Below are 11257 nucleotides of genomic sequence, written 5' to 3'. Positions count from 1 at the left end.
TTTTTTTTTAACCTCGTTAAATTTTTTTTCTCCTAGGACAAGCAGGATGTTAGTCCTCACATGGGGGTGACATCATCAGATGGAGCCTGGCACGGAAAACTTTTGTCAAAATTTCTAGAAATTTTAACTGGCACACTGAGCATTCCACTGTCCACGCAGGGTCCCTCTTCAGTCTATTTTTTTTGTTGTTTTTTTCCACGAAGTAATTGCCTCACGGTTGTGGAGCTCTATTCTTCCATTTGTTTTTCGGTGGTCTTCATGCTGGGTCCCTCTTCCATCGGTCGGTGTCTTCCTGCGGTGCAGTAGGTTCATATTTTTCCCTTTATTGCGGTCAATTCCCGGCGTGTCGCTCTCTGGTGGCCGCTGGCCATCGACCACTCACCAGCTGTTTTTCATGGCGTCCGGTTTTCAACGATGCCGCCGGTGCCCGCAGACCATGTCTATTACTGATCCGCATGAGATTTATATTCTCTGCCTGGAGGCATCACACCACATCCAGGGCTGTGCTCTCGGCAATCAAATGACCCCCAAAGGCTATTGCTACCAGCTGGATAAGATGGAAAAGCTTTTAGGGCTCAAAACATTTGACCCATCTGCTCTGGCATCAGGGGCGTCAACTCCGGGAGGCAGTGGAGAGCTGCTAGTTGTGCTGTGTCCCTCTTTACTCCTTCATCGGGGCCCTCTCTTGTAAGAGGGGCCGGAGATAGGCCTTCTCTGATATCTTTACTTTCCAAGGCATTGGGATCTTCGTCTTCCTCTGCACTGTGGAAAGACCAGGCCAAGCACTCAGGGAAGTCCCATAAACATTGGCACTGGTCATCATCTCTACATGGCACCGGGTCAGGTGCAGCTCTTGCATCTGCTGTGCCAGCACCCCGTGGAGAGGAGGCCTCAGTCTTTATCAGACCCGGGAGTTCCAGGCGTTCCCCACTGGTGTTGGTGCTCGGGGCTCCGAGGAGGCTCTGATGACGCCTTCGCCGCCTCCTCTGTGGACTTTCAAGAGGAGTTGGATTGCAGGGTTCATCTAGTGATGCTATGAACCCTGCGGGGTATCAAGCCGCCATTGGCACCAGTTCCCATTGCCAGTGCCAGAGTCTGCGCTGCCTCTCTTGGTGCCCCTGCTCGAGCTTTTAGACATCCTTTTGGACGTACTTCCGATGCAGCCAGTGCCCGGGGCACCATCTGTGTCTCAGCAGTCACCGATGCCCTCCTCCAAAGCGATTCCCATTATCGGGTCCTCCAAGGAGGAAGATAGTTGCAGCACCACTACCCCCGGACCATCGAGGCTAGTGGTGCTATTGATGCCCTCAGGGCCATCTGTGCCCTCAAGGCCCTTGGTGCCCAAACTGAGACTTGGGCAGGGACCCTCCGCATCGGCCCCCAGGAGACTTTAGCAAAGAAGAGCCCCCTTATGATCTGTGGGGGAACGATACCTCTGAGTCCTCTTTGGACAACTCAGGTGACCTTTTCTCAGAACTGTCTCTACCTGACAAGAGGTGTAGGACCCCCCTAGAAGACCTTTCCTTTGCAGGCTTTGTCCTGGCGATGGAGGAGGCTATGCCATTTCAGCTCCTCATTGAGGAGGATGCCGTGCACGAAACGCTAGAAGTCCTTTAGCTTGTGGATGCCCCAAAGGAAATAGTCACAATATAATTATTCAGCTGAAAAAGAAACTCTTATGAGATGTGTTATGCAACCTTCATAAATAGCCACAGTAATTTTTGGCTTATTAGATGAAGCCTGTATGATTCTGGGCTGTTATAATCATGGGTTGCTTAAACACTTAAGTATGCGCTGACCAGCGCTATAGGTATGGCACAATCACTGGGTAATTGATATCGCTAGTGCGTGCACATATCTTTCGCTTGGTTGAATGCAGGAAAAGGTGGTAAATAGTCACTCCTTCCTCAGGGACCTTCAGGTATAACCAAACCTTTTGTGTATTTTCAGCGTCTTTTTGGTCAGTCGTGTTAAATTTAAATCAGCAATGATCTGTGCGGTGCACTTCCAACGTTGACACCTGCCAGCATAGCATTCAGTTTTTGAATAGCATAGCATTCAAAAACTGAATGCTATGCTGGCAGGTGTCAACGTTGGAAGTGCACCGCACAGATCATTGCTGATTTAAATTTAACACGACTGACCAAAAAGACGCTGAAAATACACACAAGGTTTGGTTATACCTGAAGGTCCCTGAGGAAGGAATGACATACTCCGAAACACCACGGTGTCAGAGACTACGCTTCAGGACTATTTACCACCTTTTCCTGCATTCAACCAAGCGAAAGATAAGTGCACGCACTAGCGATATCAATTACCCAGTGATTGTGCCATACCTATAGCGCTGGTCAGCGCATACTTAAGTGTTTAAGCAACCCATGATTATAACAGCCCAGAATCATACAGGCTTCATCTAATAAGCCAAAAATTACTGTGGCTATTTATGAAGGTTGCATAACACATCTCATAAGAGTTTCTTTTTCAGCTGAATAATTATATTGTGACTGGATTCGTTTTTTCAGCTGCAACTACGGGTTTCTACTGTATCCAAAGGAAATAGTGGCAGTCCCAGTCCATGACATTTTCAAGGAGCTACTCCTCAGGTTCTGGGAACACCCCGTGACCGTTCTTCTGGTCAATCGAAGGGCAGGTGCCATTTATTTGGTACAACAAGCGTAAGGGTGTGAGAAGCAACACCTCCTGCATAAATCTGTAGTGGTAGAGTCCGCCCTCAAAAAAGGCAAGCGTTCCAGTACCCACACCTCTGCTCCTCCAGGCCAGGAGCATCAGACATTGTATGCTCTGGGTAGGAAGGTCTACCAGGGCTTTATGCTCATCACCCGCACTGCTTACTATCAACTGTATATGACCCAGTACAACCGAAACTTATGGAAACAAGTACAGGAACTGTTGGAATGCCTGCCTCAACAGCAGTAAGATGCTTTTTCAGCAGTAGTACAGCAAGGTCTGGAGGTGGGTAAACATGAGGTAAGATCACCTACAATGTTTTTGAGATGGCAGCCAAGGTAGCCACAGCGGGCATTGGTGGCCAAAGGATGGCCTGGCTCCGTGCTTTGGACCTCTGGCAAGAGGTCCAGGAGAAGCTGGCAGATCTGTCTTGCCCAGGGGAGAATCTCTTCGGGAACAAGATCAGGGATGTGGTGGCCCAACTGAAGAACCACCACAAGACCCTTCAGCACCTCTCCACCAGTACCTCTGCTCACCGTCCTCAGTCAGAAAGTCCTTGCAACAAGGCTCTAGGAAGTCCTTCTATCGCCAGAGGAAATATTACCCTCCTACCTTGAGGGCAAGCAAGTCTCACTTGGCTTCCCGGAGTCGCTCCAGGCAACAGTGGGCCCCCAGGACTCAGCCAGCTCCCAAGCAGAGCTCCGCTACGGGGTTTTGACTGGGAGCAGGGGATCATGAGCCAGACTGCTGACCCTTGGCACCCTGCCCTCCAGTGGACCACTGGCCCCTTGTTACCTCTGACAAGTGAGTTCTCTCCATCGTTCGGCAAGGGTACCAGCTAAACTTCAGGGATGTTCCTGTGGACTCTCCCTTATGTCCATTGTGGGCCTCATCTGCTCATCAGGAAATACTTTCAACGGAGCTCTCCGCCCTTCTAACGGCCAGAGCGGTTGAGTCTGTTCCTCTGTGCCAGTGGGGAAGGGAGTTCTACTCTAGGTATTTCCTGATACAAAGAGAACAGGGGGCCTTTGCCCTATTCTCAGCCTATGAGCCTTGAACAAGTTTCTTCAAAGAGAAAAGTTCAAGATAGTCTCTTTTTGGCAGGAGTGGGATCAGGGTACCCAAAAGGAGATTGGCTGTGCTCCCTCAATTTAAGATGCCTATGCCCATATCAAGATCTTCCCTAGTCACAGGAAGTATCTCTAATTTGTTATGGGCAGGGAACACTTCCAGTACAGAGTGTTGAGATTCGGCCTTGAGTCAGCCCCTTGGGTTTTCACCAAGTGCCTGGCAGTTGTGAGGGTGCACCTCTGCCATCAGGGGGTGCATGTTTTCCCCTACCTTGATGACTGGCTGGTCAAGAGCACCACTCAACAGGGTATGCTATGCCGCAGTCTCTGGGGTTTGTCATCGGTTACCCCAAGTCTCATCTCATCTCAATGCCACACCTGGGATTCATCGGGGCGAAACTAGACATGGTTCGTGCCAGGGTGTTTCTGCCTCGCGCTTGGGTGCTTGTCCTGTCGTCCCTTGCAAGTTTGGTCCGATGCTGGCAGGTTTCAGCACAACTTCTGCTTTGCCTTCTGGGTCACATGGAAGCATATGTCCATGTTACCCCCTTGGCCCATCTGTACATGCGCAGAGCACAGTGGACACTGCAGTCTCAGTGGACACAGGCAACCCAGGACCTCAATGCACGTATCTGCATTACGCAGCCTCTCCAGGACTCCTTGTCCTGGTGGGAGGACCTTTCCAATCTTGAGCAGGGGGTCACGTTTCAAGTTCCCCTGCCCTAGGTAGTACTGACCACCGATGCATTCCCCCCTGGGCTGGGGGACGCATGTGGATAGCTTCCATACGCAGGGTCGTTGGTCGGCTCAAGAATCTTAATGCCAGATCAACGTCCTGGAGCTTTGCATGATCCACTATGTTCTTTGGGTGTTTCAGTATCGCTTGTCCCACAAAGCAGTCCTGATCCAGACAATCAGGTCGTGATGTGATACATAAACGTTCCTCCTCTGTCAAGCGGCAGTGCAGATATGGGCCTGGGCTCCGTCACAAGGCATACTCCTATGAGCAGTGTACCTAGCAGGGACAGAGAATGTGGTTGCAGATCGCCTGAGTTGATTGTTCCGATTGCACGAGTGGACACTGGATCCAGCAGTAGCAGACCGGATCTTCTGCCTGTGGGGAACTCCAAATGTGGACCTCTCTGCCTCCCCTTGCAACAGAAAAGTGAGCCGCTTCTGCTCCCTGTTCAGGACAGATGGACTACCAGCCTTGGATGCCTTTGCCTGCCATTGGGGCAAGGGTCTTCTGTATGCATATCCTCCCCTTCTTCTGGGAATGAAGACTCTCTTGAAGCTCCAGCAGGACAAGGAGACCATGATCCTGGTGGCTTCTTATTGGCCAAGACAGGTCTGGTTCCTGTGACAGGTCCCATAGGAGATCAGAGCTCCATCCTGTCTGGGGACCTCCCCTGATCTGATCACACAGGCTCCACTATCCGACTCTCAGGTCGTTAGCTTTGATGGCCTGGATGTTGAGAGGCTAGTCTTGCAGTCCTTTGATCTCTCTGACGTGTCTCAGGTGCTGCTGCAAGGGTCATGGCTTGGATCTATTCGCCTGTTCCACTCTGAAGCTGCTGGGACTATCTGTGGCACCTCTCGGAGGCAGGGCTGAAAACCAATTTGGTCAGGGTACACCTGAGTGCCATCAGCGCTTACCATCAGGGTGTTGCTGGTACGTCCATCTCTGTGCAGCCTTTAGTAGGACGATTTATGCGGGGTCTGATTCAGCTGAAGCCTCCCCCCCGGCCTCCCATTGCGCCCTGGAATCTCAATGTGGTATTGGCATGGCTCTTGCGAGATCCTTTCGAGTCTCTGCACTCCTGTGATCTGAAGTCCCTCACCTGGAAGGTTAAGAACATAAGAACATGCCATACTGGGTCAGACCAAGGGTCCATCAAGCCCAGCATCCTGTTTCCAACAGTGGCCAATCCAGGCCATAAGAACCTGGTAAGTACCCAAAAACTAAGTGGTGGTCACTTTGGCATGCAGGGCTAGTGAGCTTCAGGCTTTAGTGATGTACCTGCTCTAGACAAAATTCTTTCATGATAGGGTGGTTCTGCGTATGCATCCTAAGTTCCTGCCTAAGGTGGTGACTGATTTTCATCTCAATCAGTCAATCATTCTGCCCACCTTCTTTTTGAGGCCTCATTCTCACCAGCATGAATGGGCAGTGCACGGTTTGGATTGCAGGAGGGCCTTAACTTTCTATCTAGAATGCACAGCAGGCCACAGGCAGTCCACACAACTCTTCATATCTTTTGACAAGAATAGATTGGGAATTGAGGTGGGCAAGCAAACCCTGTCCTCCAACTGGCTAGCGGATTGTATCTCCTTCTGCTATGCACAGGCGGGCCTTCAGCATGGAGGTTGTGTCAAGGCTCATTCTGTGAGAGCTATGGCAGCATCGGTAACCCACTTGCGGGTGGTTCCCATCACTGAAATCTGCAGGGCTGCGACATGGAGTTCCTTACACACATTTGCTACCCACTACTGCTTGGACAAGAATGGTCTGCTCGACAGCAGAGTTGCTTACATGTAACAGGTGTTCTCCTACGACAGCACGATGTTAGTACTCAGGAAACTCACCCACCACCCTGCAGAGTTGGGTTCTCCTGCGTTTTGTTGTTTTATTTTAAGAACATAAGAAAATGCCATACTGGGTCAGACGAAGGGTCCATCAAGCCCAGCATCCTGTTTCTAACAGTGGCCAATCCAGGCCATAAGAACCTGGCAAGTACCCAAAAACTAAGTCTATTCCATGTTACCATTGCTAATGGCAGTGGCTATTCTCTAAGTGAACTTAATAGCAGGTAATGGACTTCTCTTCCAAGAACTTATCCAATCCTTTTTTAAACACCGCTATACTAACTGCACTAACTACATCCTCTGGCAACAAATTCCAGAGTTCAATTGTGCGTTGAGTAAAAAAGAACTTTCTCCGATTAGTTTTAAATGTGCTACATGCTAACTTCATGGAGTGCCCCCTAGTCTTTCTACTATCCGAAAGAGTAAATAACCGATTCACATCTACCCGTTCTAGACCTCTCATGATTTTAAACATCTCTATCATATCCCCCCTCAGCCGTCTCTTCTCCAAGCTGAAAAGTCCTAACCTCTTTAGTCTCTCCTCATAGGGGAGCTGTTCCATTCCCCTTATCATTTTGGTAGCCCTTCTCTGTACCTTCTCCATCGCAATTATATCTTTTTTGAGATGCGGCGACCAGAATTGTACACAGTATTCAAGGTGCGGTCTCACCATGGAGCGATACAGATATATTATGACATTTTCCATTTTATTCACCATTCCCTTTCTAATAATTCCCAACATTCTGTTTGCTTTTTTGACTGCCGCAGCACACTGAACTGACGATTTCAATGTGTTATCCACTATGACGCCTAGATCTCTTTCTTGGGTTGTAGCACCTAATATGGAACCCAACATTGTGTAATTATAGCATGGGTTATTTTTCCCTATATGTATCACCTTGCACTTATCCACATTAAATTTCATCTGCCATTTGGATGCCCAATTTTCCAGTCTCACAAGGTCTTCATGAATTCTATTATACGAGAATGGAGAGGGGACCCACGCATGGATAGTGGCATGCTGGGCCAGGCTCCATCTGATAATGTCACCCACATGTGAGGACTAACATCCTGCTATCCTAGGAGAACACCTGTTACAGGTAAGCAACTCTGCTGTCTGTAATGAGCAGGGGCAAAATATTTATTTAAATATTGGGTTTTGTCCAGGTAGCTGGCAAAGTTACTTGACAAACACTTTGATTATCAGCCTCTTAAAGTATAAACATAACTGGAACCTGTCGTGTTCTGCTCACCCTGAGATCAGTTTAGACACAGGGGGAGGGGTAGTGGTGGTAATGGCTGTGTAGGTTTTCTTTCCCCAGCCCCCTTTCTGTAAACCTTTTGTCTACTTCATTCTGCAGTCCTCTCCTTTCCTCTCCAGGTCCCTGTACCCCTCCCCCTTGATCCTCAGTCATCTTCTTCTTCTCGATCCAGCCTAACTTCCCTTTGGCTGACACATGCGGTTACTCCCTTTCCCACTGAAGACCTTGATTATAGGACCCTATCATCGGGCTCCTAATGCCTTCGCCTCCTTGGCTGAATGACGCCTCTACTCTTTCTTTGCGGCTGGCGCTGTACCCTGTCGCTGACGTGATCTAGTTCAGGTGGGTTAGAAAGAAAAAAAAACCCAAACTCCACTGTCCACCTCCTGCTGCTCCTTCTGCCTGTGCCCCAGTGGATCCAGAATGCTGTGTGCAGCAGAGAATGCAACAGTGCACATGTGCAGCCTGTTCTAGTCTTCTGGCTGGGCCTTGGCAGCAGCTTCAGCACACATGCCCAAAACAGAAGCAGCAGTGCACCGGTGCCTGGAGATCTGGGATATGAAGTTCAAACCCCTGGCACTTTTTTCTTTGAACCATGGAGTCTACAAGTGAAATGCAGAATGTGGATACAGTGGAGCAAAACCAAGACTGGATCAGCCCAGCCAGTAGGGATCTTATCTGTATGGCAGGGAGTCCCCTTTCAAACTTAGCATGCAGAAGGAGACTGAGCAGCGCTCATGCTGGTATAGTAGATAATGAGCAGACCCAAAAGACCTGGAGGGTTTTATGCTGAATGCTATCATACGTGTCTGTTTTTCTGCCATGCGTGGTTTCTTTATGAGCGGGTGCTTCCGCTGGAGCCCCAGCTCTTCAGGTGCAGAGGGAGATGACAAAATCCGTTGTGCCACAGGCCAGCCACTTGGCTTTCTGCAGAACTTGACATGAGAAGGAGCTTAAATAAGTGTGGGGGTTAGCCTTTTCTGTATCCAGCAAGAGAAGAGGGCAGAGGCAAGCACTATTTGAGGTGCTCTTGAACACATTTCCATTGACACCCAAAAAAAAAGTGCTTGGTTGTGGTTTTGCCATAAGTTGTAAGGGCTCATTGTAAATCAGGGTCATACTGAGCCTGATAAACACAGATTCCGGAACAAATCCTGGTACCTGGAGGAATGTGGAATAAAAATAAAACAGGAAATGTCCTGCTGCACTTCCAGCACTGGCAGGAGTGGGTGTAGTTTGGATGTAATTAAGGTTTCTCTCAGGAATTTATTTAATAATTTTCTCTATTCTTACTTCCTATATAATACCGGATCCTTCGTGATGTTACTACCTGTGCTGATCATGGCTTTAATAATTGTAGAGTGTGTGCATGTGCAGCATCCGCCATTCTCCTCCTCTATTGTTTCATTATGGCAGGATACCTATCACTGAAGTTCTCAAACCAAATGGCTTATAATTATTGCTTGAAATATGGAATTGTCATGTGCAATAAAATAAAGGATGCAGCACACTTAGATCTGCATTGCTGAATTAGTGCCTAGCAAAGGCATAACCTCTAGCGCAAGACCCGACAGGCTGTGTAACTGTATGTCTACTATGGCTAGGTCAGAAAACCCCAGAGACACAAGATTGGTTGTACCATGCCTGTAGTATTAATTTGAGCAGGCATGAAACATATTTAATAAATCAATGTGTGATGGAAATTGTTTTCTTGAGTGTTTGATTCACCTAGAAAATATGTTTTTTTTTTTCTTTTCCTCACTGCTAAATCTGTGAGAATTCTCAGTTGATGAAAGGTTATCCACCACAGCCAAAACCCACCTAACTGTTATGTATGTCCATATAATTGAAGCTTTCTGGGCATATCAAAGGAAGATGTTATACAGACAGTCTGTACTTTAAATTAACCTTGGCTGTTGTTGGAGGAAGACAGTGGCATGGTTTGAACAAGCACCAGCAGACAGAGGAAGGGCTGGAGCCCTAGCATCAGAGCTAACCTGCAAATTGGAGTAAGCAGAGCTAAGGGCCAAAAGAGATCAAAAGGTTTTCTGAGCCCCTTGGAGTCTGAAAGTTATTTGTCTGTTTCAGTAGTTTTGTTTTGGGTTTTTTTTAAGGCTAAATAACCTCATTAGGGTTGGGCTAGCTGGATTTGCTCTTTTATTATAATTATATTTTACCTGGTCAGGATTACTACTATGAGTTTATTATTATTGGTGTTATTGATTTATTGCTCATTATTTTATTGTTTGTATTCTGTTGGATAAAATGATAGAATTGTTTCTATCAGTGCCAGGTGTAATGGTAGAAGCTATTATTAAAAACAAAATTGCTGGCCCTATAGATAAGTATGGCTTAATGAGGAAGAATCAACACAGTTTTAGCAAAGGGAAACCTTGCCTTAGCAGTCTATTAGATTTTTTTAAGGTGTTTTATGTAAACATGGATTAAGGTGAACCAGTTGATACAAAGTATCATATAAGCGACTCTACAGAAAATTAAAAAGTCATAGAATAGGAGACAGTGGCAGAAGTAGTAGTAGCATCCTATTGTGGATTGGTAACTAGTTAAAGCAGGATCGAGAGAGTAGGACTTAAATGGTCAGTTTTCCAGATGGAGAAAGAGCAATTGAAAAGTGCTGCAAGGATATTTACTGGGACCTGAGCTTTTGTTACATATTTATTAATGATCTGGAAAAAGGAGCAGTAAATGAAGTGATCAGATTTGCAAATGAGAGAAAATTATTCAGAGTTGTTAAAACAGCAGTGGATTGAGAGGAACTGCCTGCAGAAGAACCCTGTGAACCTAGGAGACTGGGCATCTGAATATCAGATGAAATTTAATATGAACAAGTGCAAAATGCACATAGTGAAAAATAATCCCAGCTATAGGTATACAGCACTGGGTTCCTTTTGAATCACCACTCAGGAAAAGGACTCTGAATCTTTGTGGGCAATACATAGAAATCCTCTGTGCCATGTATCGTGGTGATAAAAAAGCAAATAAAATGTTGGGAATTATTTGCAAAGGAACAGAGAATAAAATGGAGAATATCATAATGCCTCTGTATCAGTCCATGTTGTGACTGCATCTTAAGTGTTGTGTGCAGTTCCAATTGCCCTGTCTCAAAAAAGACATAGCTGAACTAGAAAAGGTACAGAGAAAGGCAACAAAAATGATAAAGGTGAATGAACATTCCTTTATGAAGAAAGGTTAAACAGGTTAGGGCTCTTGAGCTTGGAGAAGAGATGACTGAGAGGGGATATAATAGAAATTTTATAAAATCATGAGTGGGGTGGAACAGGTAAATAGGTGATGGTTATTTCTCCTTTCAAATAGTATTAAAACTAAGGAACACTCCATGAAACCAACAAGTATCAAATATAAAATAAATTAGGCTATGGAGATTGTTGGTGGAGGACATGGTCAAGACATCTAGCATAGCTGGGTTTAAAAAGCGTTTGGACAAGTTATTAGCTGGGAAAGCCATTGTTTATCCCTGAGTGTGAGCAACAAGAAATAGGTCTGCTTTTAGGATCCTCTGGATTCTTATGACCTGAACAGGCCACTGTCAGAGAGAAGATGCTACGCTCTATGGACCGTTTCTTATAGTCTAATATTTTGTTCGTATTTTATTGTACCATGCCTTGACCA

This window comes from Rhinatrema bivittatum, chromosome 8 (assembly GCF_901001135.1).
Source record: "Rhinatrema bivittatum chromosome 8, aRhiBiv1.1, whole genome shotgun sequence".
Classification (NCBI taxonomy): domain Eukaryota; kingdom Metazoa; phylum Chordata; class Amphibia; order Gymnophiona; family Rhinatrematidae; genus Rhinatrema; species Rhinatrema bivittatum.
The sequence above is the reverse complement of the archived record's forward strand: the minus strand, read 5'-3'. Positions refer to the sequence as shown.